This window comes from Ambystoma mexicanum, chromosome 5p (genome assembly GCF_040938575.1).
Source record: "Ambystoma mexicanum isolate Mex_15411 chromosome 5p, UKY_AmexF1_1, whole genome shotgun sequence".
Lineage (NCBI taxonomy): Eukaryota > Metazoa > Chordata > Amphibia > Caudata > Ambystomatidae > Ambystoma > Ambystoma mexicanum.
In genome coordinates this window covers 847,770,742-847,791,931 of record NC_090930.1, presented here as the reverse complement: position 1 = coordinate 847,791,931, position 21,190 = coordinate 847,770,742, and positions in this window count along the sequence as shown.

Here is a 21,190-nt window from a genome sequence, read left to right as displayed (position 1 = left end):
GAGGGTCCTGGTCTTGTAATCCTCCCAGCGCTTCTGGACGTGTTTGAAGTCGCAGGGTGCCACCCCCTCCACTTTGATGGCACCCACTATGTCCTTCCAGATCCTCTTTCGTCCAACCTTGTCGGCACGCGATGGTGTGAAGAGAGCATCATAATGCCCCAGAACTTGCTCCACCAGGATACCAACTTCCTTTTCACTGAAGCTGGTAACCCTCTGCCTCTCTGCTGGGGGGTTGCCACTGGTGCCAGAAGGTGTTGTGTCGGACATGGCAACCCCTGAGGCAGGTGTGGGTAGGCAACTGGGTCCTGGGGCTGGGCTGTGGAGTGATGGAACACCAGTCGGGAGTCTTCTGTTCCAGCAGGGGTGGTCACAGCAACTGGACCCCTGCATATGGCAGATGTGCAGGCACCAAATGGCAGGGCACGGTGCCAGCAGGCAGGCAGGCAGCAGCAGATGGCTCGTGGGAGGCTGCTCGGGGCTCTGGGGGGCAGTAATTCAGCTTTCTGGGCAGGAGCGTGGTCTTCCGTGTGTTGTCGCGTGGCCAGCTTTATACAGAGTGATTTGGCACGTAGAAAACAGCACATTTGCATGAATTCTGAGGAAAGGCCCTTGGCGCGTAAGCACGTAGGTGACGTAACGTGCGTGAGGGCGTTTCCCTGGCACTGGTTGAAGGTCAAGCGTGGGTTTCCATCGCTCTGTACGTGCTTTTCGTGGAAAGCACTGCGTGTGTTTTCCAGACGTTGGGGTTCACATGCGATTACTTCACAGTGGTTACAGTGCGTACTTCTTTTGGCGTAGGTGTTGGCTACGCATTCTTCTTCTACACGCAAGGCAGATGGTGAGTCGCACATGCTATTTTTCCTACTGCGGGTGTCCTTGTTAGTCGCGTACCCCTTTTTTTCGGGCATACTAGCCTGCGTGTTGATCACGTACGCATTTTTAGTGTTCCTGGCTGCCACAGTTTACTGCATGTGTTTTTTTACATGCACGTGGGCTACTGGAGTCGCCTTTCTCTTTTTCTGGCTTTTTTGGGATGCCTGAGTGTTGCGTGACACATCATTTCTCCTAGGGGGCCACAGAATGGGACATTCATCGTAGCTGTACATACGTGTTTGTTGTTTGCGCGCACTTTTGTAATGTGCAGGGACGCTACCGCCTGCCTTCTTGTGGTGGACGTGTTTAGGCCTGTGCGTGTCTTTGGCCGTGCGTGGGTTTCCCCTATTCGATTCCATGAATACATGTAGTTCGCGTGCGTGTGGGTGTTCCGTGTGCTTCCCAGCAGTACTTCCCCAGTTGCGCCGTTATTTTTACGCATTGTTCCCCATTCCACGCGTTCCGTCCGGTGTTCCGCCCCCTTTTTGGTGTGTGCGCTAACGTTGTGTGCTTTCGCTGTGCGCGTCGCGCATGGCGTTCTTCATGTTGCAATGACGTGTACGCGCGTGTGCGCCACACACGGATTTGGCGCACACCCCGGGGAAAACATGCGCAGGGCCTTCCATGAATCACACGCGTGCATGTGCACTTGCTTTTTCACGCTTGCGCCAGCTTGCGCCATGATTTTCGGTGCCCATTTGTTCCATGAATCGGCCCCTTAGTCTTTTTAAAGTGGGGTATTGCAAGTAATGAGTGGTTATTAGATCTTAGGGATCTAGTGTTCGCTTTTTTTGTTATTATGTGGTTTAGGTAGATGGGAGAATTCTCGTGTAGGCATTTGAAGGTTGTGCGCAAGCTTTTGAATAAGATTTTATCTTTGATAGGGAGCCAATGGTGCTCTCTTCTGATTTTAGATATATGATTGGATTTTCACTTTTAAGTGGTACCTTGCAAGGGTACCACTTAAAGGTGCTTGTGTGACATATGTACCAGGAATAAAAGCATTGGATGAGGTTACACATCCAATTAGTCTGCTTACTTCCAGTCAGTATACAATATTTCAGCTGACAGTGGGGTAGCCTGGTCAGGGTGACACTATTGCAAAGGCACCATGAGTAAAAGAAATTCTGGTGTTTGAATATTATTCATATTACAACAAACATAAAACAAGTGGATGTAGGTACAAATCTGGTAACCTTCCGCAGAGCCAAGGTAGGCAGAGTCAATGTTGTCTGGTAATATCTAAATGTGGCCTGGGGCGGAAGTTAGAGTCATAAGGTATACATACATGTGGTAGAGTCAAGTATAAAAGACATGGGTGGGGAGGGAAGAAAATGTGGTTGTGTGAGGCACGTCTTAGTTAGATCTTCTGTTCATGGTGCCGCTTTTTCATATTTGTTATTAACCTCTTGAGAGTGTATTCTTTTTTTTAGGGTTTTAGGGTCACGCTTGGCATAGTAGGGTAATGTAAATAGGCTGACCGGAATAGTTAGTGTAATTTAGCTTCATGAAGAGAGAAATCAATTGTCAAGTAACTGTTGTGGCTTTTTGCCATATGCATTCTTGAGAAGGCTGGAATCGTCTTTGTGCTCTGCTAAGACTCTTATGAGCGGCACTCAGAAGGAAGTTGGGCAAAAGCACATGACCACAGCTTAGAGGGACCATTGCCATGACTCTTGTTACCCTCATCTCTGTCAGAATTTGCTGGCTGTGTAGCAGTTGGAATCGTGAGCGAGTAAGTGGTCAGGAGGAAGGAAAAACAAGACCATAGAGGAATCCAAATACTTAACTTTGATTGGCGGGCTTTGAAGGCCACATCCTGTCCATGCTTAGAGGGCAAGAGAATCTTAAATTCTCTACTTATTAGGGAATTGGCATGTAACTTTCGAAAAGCAGTGTATCTCAGCCACATTTGCTTAGGAACTGAATTCTCAGTTCTGTGATGTCAGGAGCTCTAATTACATGTTTATACAGCTCGCTTAATACTAATATGAATGTATTTATGTATTTATTTTATATTATTTATTTATGTATTTATTTATTTATTTATTTATTTATTTATATAGTGCACTTAACCCAAAGGTATCTGGGCGCATTGCCTAAGGAGTACAATATGGTTACATACAAGAGAAATCATGACATTAGCATTCAGTGTGAAACAGATAGAGGCACGTTTAGAGACAAACATTTTCCATTTATGAATCAAATGGTAAAATTGACAATCCTGCACAAAGAGCCAAGTTTTTACTTGTTTTCGTAAAATCCAGAAGAATGTTTCCCCTCTTAGTGATATATGCAAGGAGTTCCAGAGTTTCCCCGCTAGTACTGGGAAACTATTGCCTCCTGCTTTTTGTAGCTTGAATCTGGGAATATTTAAGCAGTGTGTGTATAAAGCCCTGGTAGACCTGTTTGCTTTCTGGTGAATTTGTCTACCAAGTATTTTGGAGTAGAGTTTGAGAGGCATTTGTGAGTAATTGCTAGAGCTTTGAATGGGATTCTATCCTGCATTGTAAGCCAATGTGCATTGCGTCTTGCCGATGAGATGTGGTTGGCTCTCAGGATGTTCAGTGCCGCTCTAAGCGCGCTGTTTTGTAGCACTTTTTCAAATGACTTTTATTTGTACCTAAGTGTAGAGCATTACAGTAATCGAGTTTTGATAAAATAAGTGCTCTAGCCAAGGTGATGCAGAAATCGGAAGACAAGAAGGGCCTGCAGGCATTAATCAATTTGGATGCGTAGGCTGTTGCTGATACCGTTGCGTTAACTTGTTTGGTGAGTGAGAGGGCAAAGTCAATATGAATACCTAGAGTTTTGACTTTGCTCGAGACTTTGATGTTATTGCCGTCAATATTGAAGGATTTATATCTTTCAATATTGATGGTCTAACTTATTTAGACAGGTCTGGGTTCCAATAAGGAGTAACTCAGTCTGATTGTAATTCAGACAGAGGCCATGGATGGCCATCTACACCTGAATCTTTAGGTAGAAGTTAGTGTCTCTGTCTTAGGAACCTGTGATGGTGATGACAATTTGGGTGTCATCCGCATAGTTAGTGTAGATGACACCCAAATCATCTAGGTGGTCGGAAAGTAGCTCTGTGAATATATTGCATAATGTAGGGGAGATACAAGAACCCTGTGGTACTCCACAAGAGATTGTTGCATGTTCAGCCGAGGCCAACACTGCAAATACCCTCATAGTCCTATTAGCGAGGACGGGCTGTATCCATGCAGCAGCATTCACAGAGAAAGAGGCAGCTGAGGTCAGGTGTTTGGTGAGGACTTTATGGTTTACTAGATCAAAGCCTGCTGATCAGTCAAGTAAGAGGAGGAGGGCCAGGTTGCCTTTGTTTTTTAATTCGTCCATTTGGTTTTTTAAGTCAATGAGGGCAGATTCTGTGCCATGTACTGGTCTGAATCCTGATTGTCGAAGGCCTAAGAAGTTATTGGATTCTAGATGGCATTATATATGTAAGTACGCGCACCTGTCTAGAATTTTCATTAGGAAAGGTACTGTAGTTATAGGCCTGTAGTTATTTGAGATATTAGGGTCAATGTTTTTTTTTTAGTAGCAGCGTGACCCAGGCATCTTTTAAGTTGGTCGGAACTGTGCACGTTTCAAAGGAAGCATTTATTAATGAGGTGATGAAAGGAGCAAGCTCAATCGCCACTTCTTTAATGACTGTCGCAGGACAGATGTCCCCTTGGTATCTTGAAGGTTTTAGGCTAGATATAATTCCTTCTACTTCCTTTATGGTGACACAGGCAAAGTCAAATGGACAGCAAGGTTTGGTATGTGGTTCATGAGGCTCTGCAAATTTAGTGCCAGTTGGCAAGCTAAGCTTTTTAGCTTCTATTTTGGTTTGTAGGAGAGAGTTTATATGAAGTAATGCTTTTTGCATATTTGCACACCAGGTGGCATGTTTAGAGCATGATTCTTTCGGGTGTGAAGGTGATTCTAATTCTCTGAGGATGTTGAATAACTCTTTAGATCCAGAGTTAGTGTTCAAGATTCTGTCATTGTAAGTGTCACTTTTGGTTTGTAGGATGGCAGCTTTGTAATCGTTAGAGACAGTTATGAACTTTTCCTTGTTTAGATCTGTAGGGTATTTTTTCTAATATGATTCTGTGATCCGTTTGGTGCTGTGTAGGGATTTCAGGTCAGAAGTGAATCACTTGTTTGGGTGAGCTAGAGGCTTAGCTTTGCGCATTTTTAGTGGCGCTACTTTTTCAAGGGCCTGAAGTATGGTGTGATTATACAGCTCCACAAGCGAAGATGGGTCCATGTTCATAAGCTTAGGTTGATTGGTGATAGGCTGTAATAAGGGCAGTCATTTTTTGGCTTTGATATTATGCTTATTTCTGGTGAGTGCTGGTGGTGCTTGTGTAAGGTTAGCGTTAAGGCGCTGGCTATCCTGGATGGTGAAGGAGATAACATGATGGCCTGACCAGGCACACAGTGCATTGGAGAGAATCTTCATGTCACAATTTAAGTCAGCTAGCCAGTCCAGGGTTCGGCCTTTACTATATTGATGCGGAGAGAGGAGCCCAACTCTGTGATTGTGTTAGCTAAAGCTGTTGCGGTGTCGTTGTTAGTGTCATTGAGTCCCAGGTTTACGTCTCCCAATAGCATAATTTGGGAACTAGGTTTAGTGTTCCAAGTAAGGAGTTGTGCAATGTCTTCCTCAAAGGAGGATAATGTGCCTGGAGGTCTATACATGAGATGTATCATGATAGTATGTGCAGTGGTTAGGGGTAGTTTGACAGAAAGAAAGTCTGATGAGAACTGCTAATGAGTGAGTTCTCTAAGGTCAAGCTGATTTTTGGCAATGAAGGATACTCCACTGCCTTTGGTAGCTTTTCTGTCTGCTCTAAGCATTGTGTAGTTTTTGGGTATGGCTAGTGATAACATTATTATACTAGTAATAATGCAAGTATATAATGCTAGTAATATTAAAGGTTATTGTTTACAATGAGATCAGCTATATCTAAAACATGTGCCAGAAGTGACCTAGCCTTTATGAGAGCACCTTTGATTGGTAGTGCCTCTAGAATGGGTGTGTTAGCGGGTGGGCGGTTATTGACAGGGGATAACAAGTTGCTACTGTCTTTGAGATAGTCGGGACTGTTCCTTTTAGTCCTAATGGGAGTATTCTTCATACTTGGGTAAGAACTACAGTGGGCGGGTAACCATTGGCTGATCTTTAGATAGGATCCTAGTCTAGAGTTTCTGATGTTTACCAGACATATTTGATTCGAAGTGGGCCGGGTGGCATATAGCTGGAGCCATTGTAGTGGTGTAAGAGGGCAGTGGCTACTCTATATAGTTCCCTGTTTAGAATAGGTTGTGGTTCTCTCCGACCGAAGAGCCAGCTGGAACTTAGTGGGTAATATGGAATTGATCAATGGTAATGGTGTAGACATAGTTAAAATAATCTTATGTGAGTTAGCCATAAAGGCAGCAGGGTTGTATATAGTAACTCTTCTGGGATCACTAGAACTTTTTAGACAAGCGTAATGTGTGTGTATCAAACGACAGTTTGAAATATCGCTAAAGGCTACCACGGGAGCGTGTGGATTTGTTAGATACCATCTGTAATATGCCTTATAGTAGTAGGGGCAAGTACGCCGGTAAATACAATTAGTTGCATGGACACTTCACTATACACGCTTCGGAGGAATTGAGGATCTATGTAAACATCAATAAATCTAAGGCAGGCCGTGGCATTAAGGCAAGATTGGTCTTGCATAGAGGGCAGGTCAAAAGACAACAATGAGGCAAGAGGCAAATGTGGAACTAGTGACGGGTATATGCAGCTCGGGGCACTATGTTGTGCACAATACCCACCGCAGGCATTCAATTGCACCGCTGGCATGTCTCTGGCCAGGCAATGACAATTTGCTTAGTCGGGTATACACAAGCTGTCAATGCTTAAGTTAGGCGCAAGGGCCTTGCATAGAAGGGCAATTCAGTGACAACAATGTTACAGGTTTTGAGCTAGGACAAGACGTTTGAGTCAAGTAGGCACTTCACCATACACAGATCATGTAGTGGTAACACAAAATAAACAGTTGTCGAATCTCAGCCCGGCATTAACAATGTGATCACAAAATGGCAGTACGCAGGCTATAAAGACTAACACAGGTTCTAGGGAGGCAATGGCAGGCAAGGAGGTAATAAGGCAGTCATTGGGCTGTTAATGGAACTACAAGGTTTGTGCAACAAGAACAAGTGAGCAGCTATCAGGCCTGACAGATGTCGGTGGCATGAAGCCCATCTAGTATACTTTAAGCAGATATTAGCTTTGTCAGAGTGCCTGATGTATTTTAGGTTCGGTGCGGCTGAACAGGCAGGTAGCCTGGAGTTGCACCGTAGTACAGCTGTGACGGATAACAGTCAACAGATGGGCGAGGACTCAGTTTAGCAACTCTTTTAATGTTGTACACGTTGCATATAATTAAAGTTCAATAAGTTTGGAGCTTCAGTGGTTACCGAGATTGACGGACGAGATGTATACGATTGTTCTGAAACCTTTCTTTGATAAAGTATTATATGATGAAGCAGGCTCTAGCGCAACGCCCATTCAGTCTTTCTTTTAACTGCAGTGTGGCTAACATTAAGGGTTAACTATGCACGCAAGCCTTTTCTCAACCAACTGCGCCACACCACAAAAGCAGACTGACATGCCAACCTGGTGTGTGGATGAAGTATCTCAGACAGACTGAAGGCAGATGGGTGGGATAGGGACCAATGCAGGATGCACGAGGGAGGATGCCGAGAGGATGTGCAGAGGTGCTCTGCAATGGGTGGATGATAATGACTTTATGAAAATCCTTATTTTGCATGTCCATGTTGCTGAACCTAGATTGTGGTAAGGGCTCTGCCGCGCGTGTCTCGGCACTGCTGAATTGTGTTGGATCCTTCGACTGCTGCTGCATTGATTTTCTATGAATCAGTGAGGGTCTGTGGTAATGATGCTTCATTACGGAAGTGTAATGCTGAAATTTCAATATGATTGCATTAGACCTTCATAACAATTATTGAAACCATATTATACTCTAAGAAAATAGCTATTTGTACGGAAATTATTTCACAATTTGCAAACTGTGATGTCCTGCAATTTACATTAACAGCCAGGTCGCAGAATTGAAATAAAAATAACAGTATTGCACAACAAATTCTGTATTTCAAAACATTTTTTAAACATACCGTTTTCTAGGAAATGATCTTCTAGTTCGTTTGATAGGTTGTAGTTTGGTGGCAGAGAGAGATTCTACAGTACAAACACATGAAATAGAGAACGTTCCGAGGCAACTTACTGGAAAACCAACATTAAGGTTTTCCCTCCGAAAAACATAATATAAATGCCACAGGGCGTTGCAGCCTTGACCACGCACCATTCGTATGGACACTGGACAGCAGATGCACGTGCATGCACACCATTTCCAAATGAGAATACCCATCCACCCACTCCCAATCACTTTGTGCTGGCAGGACACACTGGGAAAACGCGTTCAGGCTCCTGACAACCACAGTTCGTGTGACTCGGAATATACTGGGCCTCATTACACGGTAGGCGGTAAGGGTTTACCGGTACCGGTATTTTACCGGTACCGGTAAATCCTTACTGCCTTACTACGAGGTCCCTTTTGCGGGTTGGTACTTTAACGCCTGCTTTTTGCAGGCGTTAAAAACCAACCCGCAAAGGGACCCAGGGAGCTAATTACGATACCGCAATTTGCCATGCCGTAATTAGCGCCTTCCCCATTCCCATTATGCCCTATGGGGCAAAAATGGGAATGGGGAAGGGCAATGGTGGAAGGGGGAATTACCACCCCTCCAACCTTGGAATGGGGCGGTAATTCCCCTTTCCACCAAGGCGGTGCCGGTATTTTACCGGCATAATTGCGCCATGGTTCACCGCCTACCGTGTAATGAGGCCCACTGTATTTAGCTGTTTTCTATGTCAAGACTGGAAGGAAGCAGCATGCTTTTCTTTATTTACTTATATTTTTCAGCAGACAAAAGGAATGTTTTCATTTCCCAACTGACATCACAAGTACTTGATGAGTTTCAGACCGTGACCCATGCAACCAGAGGTCCCTCTCAGCACCAATCTGCCTAAAAGGCTCCCTTACACCTCATTTGCTGCCTAGATCCAGTGCTCACGTTTAGCTGCGTCTTCGGCAGTTAAGTACATCCTTTTCTTTATCCCTATGAAGCAGAGGAGTAGCCAGGATTGTCTAACAAGGGTGGCCTGGATCTAACGTAGTAGGGCCCAGCCCAAGGGGAGCCCACAGAGGAAAAGGAGCTTGTTCTGCCCCCGGCAAACCAATCAAATGTGTTTGGGGGGGTTTGTCCCCCTGAGAAAATGTTTAAATAGTGGGTTAAACTAGTGTATTTTACAGTACACTTACTGTGACAAATTAGGGGGGAAAGCCACATAGTTTGTAGGGTAAGACATGGGAAAAAATCCAGTAGATACTAAGTCACCAACAATGCAAAGAAGCATTTTCAAACGCATTGTTATAATGCCTTCTCCCAATATATGCCAGTACTCTGCAAATGTAGAAAACCTTTCATACTCATTTTACCCATACATGAACATGCTGGTGCACATATATATAACAGTATTCCCCAATAAGAACATATTCATGTTGGCTTTGCCCAAAGTGCCAGTAATGACAGTATAACAAAATATGTTCATGAAGGCTCAGCCAATATATACCAGTGTCCCCACTTAAGAACAGGATCCTGTTGGCTTAACCTTAATGCCTGTAAAAAAAACAAGCATTGTCAATGCAACAGTTTGGTCTTTTGTGTAGGCATGGGAAAGGCACTTGCCAGACTCTGCCGTAGTGGTATTAACTGGCTATTGATGGTAGCAGGTGCAAAATTGTGCGAGTACATGGGCATCTAATAGCAGTGCCTGGAAAATGCCTAATACTTAAAAAGAAGCCAAAACTGTTGGCTTTGCCAATGCTTGTGTTTAACAGGACATCAGTGAAGGACACGCATAGTGCTTAGAAATCAATTTGCTGAAAGCATTTAAGACATTTTTACTACACCAGTAGCACGTTTGCAACTCCAATTATTTTATATTTTATTTGTTGGGGATTTATAGTGCTTCGATACAAAATGGGCCTCATTATGACCCTGGCGGTAGCCGTGCCGGTAAAAAGGCATTGCCGCCACCAGAGTCCTATAGGACTCAATTGGAATGGGGAGGATGGAAGCACCGGTCTAATGTGCTTCTGTCAAAGTCTGCGGGCGGGTGCCGTTCCGTCCGCCAGGTCAGACCTAGCAGGCAGGACAACACCTGCCCGCAGAACTCAGAGTGTGCTGGTCTGGTAACAACGGCGCCGGCTGCTTACCGACACGGTTGTTACCGCGACCGCCACACTCATAATGAGGCCCAATGTGTTTGAAGGTGCAACAAGACAAGAGGGTGGGGGAACTGGAAGGACAGAACACAATTATACTATTAGGCCTTGTGACATTTGGATCGTGCAAGTGTAGTACAGAGAAGTGCAAGGGGGAGAAAGGAGGAGAAGTGCCGGTCAGGGCCCGAGAGAAAAAGCAAGTGCCATGGGAGGCATTAAGTCATTAACTCTCAGAAGACTACTTTAACAAAAAAACACTGGCAGGCACTTAGAGTGCAAAGTTTAATGGTATGGCTTAATTAAAGCGAGCTGAAAAAGTTCCCATGAGGAGGTATTTTGGGTTGGTAGGGGCAAGAACTGCGTGGGAATGGCTTTAGGGATTAGCATGGCCGTAGACAGTCAAAGGGTGGGCAAATACCCAAACATCACATACAAGCTGTGTGTCCCTCCTCACATGCCATTTCTCCATATCTGTACTCTAATGCAATTGTTTTGGCTAATAGGTGTCGCAAACGACACCTAATAGCCCAAACTAAGAAAACATGTCCTTGCTGGCTCCACAACTCCGCCCACCCCATCACCCCTCCGTCACATGTTGTATTTGCCCCCCGAACGCCAGTCAAAATGTTACGCCACAGTAAGAAAACATTGGGCCTCATTAGGAGTGTGGCGGCCATGGAATGAACGGTGCAGGTAAGGGACCATCACCGTTCATTCCGGGCCGCCACATTGCGAGGTCTGCAGCGGGTCCCGCTCTGGACGCCTGGCCAGACCAGACGTGCAGAGCGGGACCCGCTAGCAGTCCAGGATGCTAACAACGGGCCCGTCATTAACGGGCCCGTTGTTAGAATCCTCCCCATTCCCATTGAGCCTTATGGGGGCTCAAATGGAAATGGGGATGTACCGGGTCCGGGTCCCGAGAATGGGAATTACCGGGCCCGCTAAAGTTGGCATGGCCAGGTAATTTCTTATTTTTGGGACCCGGTACCCGGTTTGGGGGTAGCCATGCTGCTAAAAATGGCATGGCTACCTCCAAACTCCTAATGAGGCCCATTGTCTTGAGGGCTGCACAAATGCTCCCCCATGTAAGAACACTGACCATCTTGCCTTTCAACTTGACACCAGTAAATAAAATGCCAACCCACACTAAGGAAACATGTACTCCCCTTTCCCGTGTAAGAATAGTCATCATGTTGTCTTTGGACTTGACACCAGTACAAAAAAGGCCATATCACAGTAAGGAAACATGCCCCCCATATAAGAACACTTACATGTTGCCTTTGCCATTAATGCAAGTACAAAATTCCATGCCACCGTAGTACCCAGCCAGCCTCCTCCACCGCAACGGTTCCTTCACGTAATAAGACTTAAGTTGGCTTTGCCCAAAAATGGCAATAAAACATTTCATGCTCCTGTCTTAAATGTTCATACATGAATTCTCCCTTGGGGCCCAATCTTGTATCCATACACACACACACACACACACACTCACCCACTAGTCACACACCCACACTGTTTCTCTGTCATTCACACATGCACCCAGAACATTCAAAAGGCGTTCTCATTTACACGTGCACTCGCACCCATCTACACCATACACACTGCATTCATTCACATGCATGCACTTATAGACACCCCCTCTCATACATACATACGCACATTCCTTCACATGCATGGAGGCATGCCTACATTCCTATATACCTACAACCCTTGCTTACATGCATACACAAACAATTTTATTTTCTCTTCACCTGTTTCCCACCAGAATCAACACGATGCTGCCTCCTCCACAACTCCCTGTTCCATAGGCCTCGGCCTCCCGCGCAGGCACAGATAGCAATCAGGAAGCAGGGAGAGCTTCCTTGTTCCTGAAATGCACAAATGAGCATGCACAGTGACATCTGTAAATGGCCACACAGCACTGCAGAGTGGGCATTTACAGATTTTGGGTGGGCCTTGCCCGCCCAGGCCCTACCCTGTCTTCGCCTCTGCTATGAAGGTTTATTTGACAAGGTGTGTGGCGGATATGAATGATATTTCAGGGTAAGTGTGAGTAAATAGTACTGTCACAGTTTTACTGAGTGTTCAATGCCGGCGACCTGATGCCTTGGTTTACCCTGTTAGGAGAATGGCAACTACACTGATGGTAAGGACCAGCAATACTACATCAACTATTTATCAGAGGCACCCAGCCAGCGGAACTAAGACTGTAAGGCCGGCCTGAGTGCTAACAGATATCTTCACGTGGCAGGAGCGCGCTAAGGGCACCCACCCTATGGACAAACCACAGGGGAGCAGTTCCCTAGCGCATAACAAGTTCACATCACTCCTGAAGATGCAGCGTTTCAGTCCACTGAGCTCCACCCCCCCAGTGACAAGAAATGAAGATTACAGAGGGACCAGATTTGATCTATCTCCCCCGCCTCCTCCCACACCTGATAACCTCTCTCTCAGACACAAGCACTCTATGGGGCTTATTACAGGGTTGCCTATAAAACCTGCTGTTAGGTGGCGGATTACCAGCAACCCTGTAATACCCTTACTGCCGGGATATCACAAGCGGCAGCGCTAAGGGTTAATCCCGATTTCCATGGAGTCCTACATGTAAAAGGGGTCACTGAAGCACCGGCACCGTTGCTAACGGTATCAGTGCTTCAGTGAGAGACATGCTGTAGGGGCCTGGTGGCGGATCCGTGGCCCCTTCCAGCATTCTCATAATATGGGGGTCCAGGAACAGTGCCGGTACGTTGCTACCGGCACCCTTATTACGGCACCCTTATTTCCTGACCCCGATACTTGAAATGAAGCCTATATCTTTCAGACAACGGCTGCAACCAGTATATTTCAGAATTTTCTTTTCATTAAAGGTAGCATATAATTGGCCACAGGAGATTCTTTGAGGATGGATACCGAGGCCCAGAGGAAAACCGAATCTCTTTAAAAGAGTTCTAATCAACTCAGTGAGAGTAACAATAGCCAGTGCCTTAAGTGGCAAGGGAAAATGACACAGGGCTCAACAAGGTGGCATAGCATAATGGCTGTGGGTCACCTGCCCTCTCCTTAGACCTTGCCCCCTGGACAAGCCCCAGCTTAATGAGCTACAGGCACCCATGCCAGGCAGCCCTTTGCAAAGATCAGCACCCTCTTGCCCTTAGGCACACTATTGAAAATATAAGTAGTAACGAAACATCACAAGCATTGGCTAAATCTAACCTTAACAGGTTGAATAATTTGGAAGAAGATATAGATCCATTGGTTAACGTTGAACTGCTATCCCTCAGGTGCATAGATAATCTACCACCTGCCTGATACAGTGACAAAATGCAAATATTACTCGATCATCAATCGGTCAACAAGCTGTAGAAAGATTGGCCATGAGTGATACTCTTCTCTTAACCTTTGACCTTAAGATTCGGCTTGTACAATTTTAAATTGATCAATAATTCCTTCTATATTTGCCTTTTTACCAGCATTAAGACTCTTGGCATCTACTGACTTTGAGCAAGTAGAATTCATTGATGATTCTAGATTAGATTTTGTAGCACTTCATTTGAAGTCCAAATTTATTTATAATTTAATTTTAAACCAAACAGAAGCCCTTTTGCCCATAGGAAATGATGTTTTTCCTCGCACATAGAGTTTGAATGTGAAATTGCTAATAGGCACTTGTACGAAATGAAAAAAAGCAGCAACATGCTGCCTATTAAATGTGCATTGAGTAATAAGGGTATGCTTATGGTTTTAATTGAACAGGAAGGTAATATGGATGGGTCAGTTTTGTCCAATTCTTTTTACTGGTCATGTTTACCAGGTCTTCTTTCGTCTAAGGGAAATGCTCCCTTAGGGCCTGTTCATGTTTAACCTTTCCAATTTGACCATACTGTCTTGGAACACTCGTGGATATAACCATTTTTCTAACAAAATGGTAGAACTGAACTGTACTGGTAAGGTTTTCTTTTACAAGAAGTCTGGCTTACAGAGGTTCCCTTCTTAGATGGATATCATTTGATATTGAAAAAAACTGGTAAAGGCCTTTTGCGTCACCGCTTTGGAGGCCTGCTCATGGGCTTTAATAGTATGCTTTGCTCCCATGTATGTGAATGGCCAGGGAAATGAAACCGGATGTTATTATGAAAGCAAGTATGCAGTGGAACAAGGATCCCATGGTATGTGTTGATGTATACCTGAACACAGTTAGGAACTCGCAGCAATTGTTATTCTTAGAAATGAACACGCCTTTAAACGAATAGTATACTAACACTGGATCTAACTGGTTTATTATAACTGGTTCCATGTCTTAAAATCGCAGCACGAATGGCCATGTATCCAATATATTGCTGCAAAAATGCGGTGGTTTTGCTGCCACAATCATGTAAAGGATGCAGGGAACACCCCCGGAAGCCCCATACTCATTAAACCATTTAAGGGGAGCAGGGGACATCCCCGCTCCCCTTAAATGGTATAATGGGGTACACCTTTACCGGGTCAAACCACAGCATTTTTTCTGCGATTTTATTTACCGGCAACATTTTTGCCGCAATTTTATTACCTGATACCCTATAACTGGAGACCTAAACTGCATTTGTAAAGATGATTACATTTCTTCCAATACGCACAATAGATCCATGTAGGGGGTAGGGATTGGACTCATTTAATGGCATCTTGGGATTTACATAAAGCAAACAGTAATTTACCGCATGATTATCCGACCAACTGTCTTGATTTAGAGGGAATAGTAATAGCACAATCGACTAGGTATACTTCTCATTGGACTCCTTTAAAAGAGCCAAAACATTATTGAGGTCATTATAGATTTGGTGGTGCTGTAAATATGCTGGTAAAAGTGCCAGTAAATTCGGTACCTGCACTTTTACTGCACAGCCAAAACACAAGTTTCCGGTGGAGGGCACTGATTTACTCCAGCCAACAGCTGGAGGTAAATCAACTCCCACTGGTAAAAAAATGCAGGAATTACCAGCACTGGTAATACTGGTGCCAGTAATTCCTGCAAATAACGACAGCGACCATGCACGCTTAGAGTTGACAATCAACATATATAAACAGGATCTGCCTATGGTGTCTAACCTGACACATCTTGTGGTCAAAAATTTCAGAAACCAATTATGCTGGTCTTGTAAACTTTATCAAAAATGTAATACTAAACTATCCCTGATATTAGAAGTTGGAAGTGTGAAACTTAATATCAGGAATTATAATGATGTAATTGATGGGATCCTGGAAGGGATACGTACTAAATCGCAATCTATTCAAACTCATATACAAAAGTTATCTAAGAGTCATACTTTTGTTTAGGCAATCCAGAATGCGATGAAAAAATTGAAGCATGACATAAGAAGCTTGTTAAAAACGTGAGGGAAAATTCACAAACATTTCTTACGTGGCAAACGTATTTTGCAAATGCAATATACAAATTGGATTAAGCAGCACAAGGTGGTCATGCTCCCTGGAGAGAGTGACCTGAGGATCCACTCACTTATTAGGAAAAATGGTAAAAGCTTCTGGTTATTGATAACCAACATGGGTAAGCCTCAAACACTGTCCCGGTTGAATTTGATTTTGGAAGCAGACTGGTGTTCATTTTATGCCACCAAATGTGTCCACAACCGTGGCACAAGAGAGTTTTTTTTAAAATAAAGACATTGCTATATTGGCAAAGATCTATCTCTTCTAAAGAGATTGAATCTATTATTATAAAGTAACAAAAACTCTACAGCCATGGTACCAGATGGTCTATGTAATCTTTCTTTAAAGGCTAATCCTCACTTATGGTCCCTTATTTTGGGTGACCTCTTTAAGGAAAAAAAAGGAGGTGTATCAGGTCTAAATCCTGATTTCAAAGCTATATTGTCACAATTTTTAAAAAAGGCCCAGAGGGAGAATCCAAAGAATTATCAACCAATCACCCACTTGAATTCAACCAGAAAACAATTTGCCACATTGTACTCAGGGATGTAGAAAAGTGGACATTTGATGGTGACATAATAATGAGATATCAAACTCGGTTCAGAAAAGGTATTGGCTGTACTTTAAATGGTTTAATTGTTAACATTCTTCAGTGACAGGCTCTAACTAAGGGTGGAAATCCCATATGCATGGCCTGGGTAGATCTTTCATCTGCCTTTGCTTGCATAGATAGGAACATTTTATGGAATAAATTGACAAAATGGGGCATTCCAGGAGATCTACTAAATGTTTTAATATTACTACATACAAACACCACAGTACAGGTGCTTATTAATATGTCTGGTTCAATTACTAAAGGAATATGCACCTCGAGAAGTCTGCGTACTGGCACCCTGTCTTTTTAGTCTAGATCTATCAGACCTCTTTGACTGTTTTGATGTAAGCAGATACTTTCCTCCCAGGACCGGTCAACTCTCACTAGCATCCCTGGCCTTTGCTGACTATATTATGGTCTTCGATCAGACGCCAATTTGGTTGCAACAATCACTAAATAGCTTAGAGCCCTATATGTATGACAACCATCAGTCGATTAATATCAACAAATCCCCTGTGATGATAAGTAAGGGAAATAGGAAATCAACCAATTACAACTGGTATTTATACAATAAGTCTTTGACAATAACAAAGCATATTGTTTATTTTGGTTTTCCTCTTCACTCTAAAACTAGGCCAGTATGCATCATGGCTAGGCCCAGGAGCAAGCTGTCATTCCGTACAGCGCTAATGCCGAAAACTTCCATAAAACCCTGCGCATTTACCATCCAACCCTTGTTTAAGTTCTGAAATATCCCACGCACATTTTTCCTATATAAATTGGAGGGTCTTCTATGGAGAAAAACATTACATGTTCTACTTTGTCTCCCGATTTCACTAATTTGCATAGAACTCGGCTCTCTTGATTGGATCATTACATTAAAAAATGAATATTACTTAGTAAGATCCTGAATCCACCCAAAAAATCTCCTTTTTAAGATTTGCAAGATATTTGCTTGGCTTTTACATCCTCGGAACTCACCAAAATATATACAGAGTGTTTGACCGATTTGGAGAAGATTAGCTCTAATGTCGATGAGCTACTCACCAACCCCAATAAAATGAAATCCCAAACTGCCCTTTGGGACTGAATTGAGCAGTATCTACCACGCTATTTAACCATCTTCCCAGACAGAAAGGTGTGTACGACTTTCTTATGGTTTCATTTTAATATCTTATGTATGGTGGATGTCATTGAACCCCGTAGAGGTATCGTGTGCAGTAGTAGAACTTGTCAGCTCAGTAAAATGTTAGAGAAACAGGACATTTGGAAGCATCTCCTACTGGAGTGTGAGGAAACCTACCTTGTAAGTCATCTTTGTTTGGAAGGATTTGTCCATAATTTTGACATATGCAACTATAAATGCTGTAGGCACACTGCTTGGCTGGTAACCAAAAGTCTCCTATTTTGGCACTTGAGCGAATAATCAAAGTGATATATAATATGTTGGGTGAAATCTTTATATCAGCGTAATCATTTTTACGTCAGAGTATTAGCCTAAGGAAAGTCTGTATTAATTAGCATAAATTATATGATTGTATTCATATGATTTTTATATTTAATGTGGATGTACAGATTTTATCTGTGATGCATTTATACATTTTTAGAATTTTATATTCAATTTGTAAGATTTTTTAAAACCAAATCACAAGCATAAAAAAAGAAAATAAATAGCCATATTTTTATCTTGTTTGGGTCTGATTAATATAACAAATTCGCATTGTGTACTTTTTGTAAATAAGATGCACTTATTTATGCTGTAGCACACTTTGGCTGTAAGATACTATCAAAACCCTATGCACAATGTAAATGCTAACGTTTTGAAAAAGTAGTGGAAATACTTTCAGGGTTAGACACGTCCATTTCTCGGCCAGTGAAGCCATATCTGAAACCGATCCTCAGGGAGAAGTAGTCTAACCTCATTAATCAATGACTGAAATGTTTGATAAAAACAGAAAAAAATAAAAAGCTCAAAGCATCTGTCATTCAGTTCAATTGACTGAAAGAGAGGGTGTGTGACATGCTTGCTGTCCAAATGAATACTGCTTTCCTTTGGGATTGCCAACTCTTGTCTGTAAGTAATTGAACATAAACATTAGAATTCAACATCTGGGAAGTTTGGATTAGGATCCACCTTAAAAAATCATGGGTCGGAGGGATCTATTCATGTTTTTATTTGTCACAGTTTTTGGAGCTATGTCTGAAAGTTGGGGTGGGTCAGTGGAAAGTGGAGAGAGAAGGGGTTGCATTGTCTAGTGGAATATGAATATCCAATCCTTGATCAAGTAGGTTTGTAGATAGAAAAATAATTGCATCAGTTTGAACTCAGATGTTCTTTTGTATGTTGGTGTTTTACTGCTCCTACTTGTCATCCTCATGTCCCTTATCTTATTTTCTGGGCTAGAAAAATGCACCAACTTCTGAGTCTTAGTTCTTTTGATTAATACTTTGGAAATGGATGTTCAATCTTTTGTTTTTCTGACCTTCTTTTTCAACGTAGAAAGTGATACTTGGCCATTTTTACATGTAATCAGATGTACCACTTTGGTATGTCTGCAAAGGGCTCATTAAAGTCCAATCAGCATATCACTCTCTCGCTCTCTTGTATGTAATCACGCAGAAAAAAACACTCCGAAATTAACCATTTCCCTTTTCTTTTTTCCCAAATGTGCATTTTCGTTCACCCATTTTATTTTGCAGTAAACCTGCATTATCCTATAAAGAAAGGATCTTGTTCATTTGTGCAAAAAATATCCATGATCACGCATGTATGGTCGTGAACACCAGAAATATGTTTTAGATTGATGAAAGGGTCACCCTCGAAAGAGTCTCTGTTCGGTTCAGGTCTCATATTGTTTAATTGTTTATTTAAAAAGAAATCCTATGACGTTTTTCTAAAAACATTTAAAAACATGAAGACAATAATTATTACGTCCCATTTGTATTTTTCTTTAATTAATCGAGTATACCCAGTTGCTTTAAAACTGCCCGATAGACCAGTAAACGTTGGGGAAAACTAGCAAACAGATGGACGTGGTTGATAAGATAAAATATTACTGATCGGCGCCCCAAGGGCACTGCCCCACCAGGCACCAAGGGCACCACCAAAGAACTTGCTTTTTTTCTGTACTGGGAGGAACATGGCAGCTTCCATCATGCTGTTCAGAGACGCCAGAGGTGCCCCTGTCACTGTGCGGGTTGGCGGGAGCTCCTCGGTTCCCTCCCTCCTGCATTGGTTGATCTGCGTCTGTGACTCTGTCACATGACCATTAGATTATTAGAGTGTTTATTGCCCTCACTCTTGACAGTCCATTTAAAGAGCCTCTATTTTAAGGGCATTTTTGGATCCTGTTTGCTATTTTTTGCCCTTATTTTGCGCTGATCATATTTGAATCTCAGGCAATGCAGGGTTTTTGCTGCCATAATTTTTCTCTATTTTGAATCAATTCCAAGATGTTTCTCTAATACCTTCCTGTTTAGCCTCTTTGGTACCACCTGTCATCCCCATTATTTTCTTTGTGCACGGGCCTTTTATCCTCACTTGGTGCCTTCGTTTTCATATATTGCATTTGCTTAGTTTCGTGTTCCCCCTACTTTTGGGCTCTTTTCTATTCCTACAATCACGCCTGCTCCTGTGTCTGTGCTTTACTCTAATCCCTCTTCCCGTAATCCGTCCAGTCTTTCCTATCCCAGGCTCTCTCCTTCGCCCCCTTGTTGCATTTTCATTGGATTTTGGAATCCAGGTTCTCCTCATCCATTCCACATTTTTCACATACTCCTCGTCTTCATTGCAAAGGTGGGGGAGTAGGCACGCTATTTCATTCCCTTTGGCCCCTATTCCTCCTACATCCCGTCATACTATACCTTTGAGTATCACCTTGCTTCCTTTTTAAAACCCCTCTTACTGGCTTTCCATATTATCTATCAGCCCCTCAGACCTTTCTATACTTCCTGTGAGAACTTAGTCTCTCTCCTGGCTCCTGCCTCTCACTGTCCCCTTCCTTCATCTTGGTGATTTCAATCTTCAATTAAACACCTCTCATTCTGCTTCCCCATTTCTCTCCTTGACTCACACCATCTTGCTCCATCCTTCTCCACTGTCTCATGTTTCAGGCTCTTTTCTTGATCTTTTTTTTGTTCCTTCCCTTCATATGCTACAATTTATGCTTTCCCGTTCTATTCCATTGACCGCTACCTGTCCTCCTTTTCACCTTTTCTCAGCTCTTCCACCTTCTTCCTCTTCCTTCACCTTTATTTAGCTACAAAGTGAGTTGTGCCTCTTTGACATGCCTGTGCTTATTTCCTTCTTCTGTCCCTCTCTTCACCTAATGATTTCCTCCTTCTCTCAGCTGATCAAGCTGCCATTTGTCATCACTCTGGACTTCTCTCTCTTCTGGACTCACTCTTTCCTACCCAACGTTATACCCCATCTTGGAAACGTCCACGCCCCTGGCTTTACACTGCCCTCCTCGCCCTGTGGACGTCTCTTTGCTGTGCTGAGAGGTACCAGAAAAAATGCATTCTATAGTTGACTTCGCTTTTTTCTCTTCTCTTGATTCCTCCTACAATTCCTCTTTTATGTCAGCTAAAAAAGCTATTTCTTCGATCTTGCGCTATTTCTCTCCCCCACCCACGTGGCCTGGTTCAACTCCTTAATCACATCCTTTCCCTGCTCCCTTCTGACCCTTCTGTATCTTCTCCTCTTCTGACTTTGCTAACTAGTTCACTACTAAAGTCTCCCTTTTGCATTCCCCTTTTATCCCCTCATCCACTCTGGCGTTCCTCCATCTCTTTCACCATCGTCCTTATCTTCCTTTTCTCTCCTTTCTGACTCTGACGCAGCTTCCTTCCTAACACTTACTCACCCAACTGCCTCTCCTCTTGATCCTATAACCTCTTCTCTGTTCAAACAAGA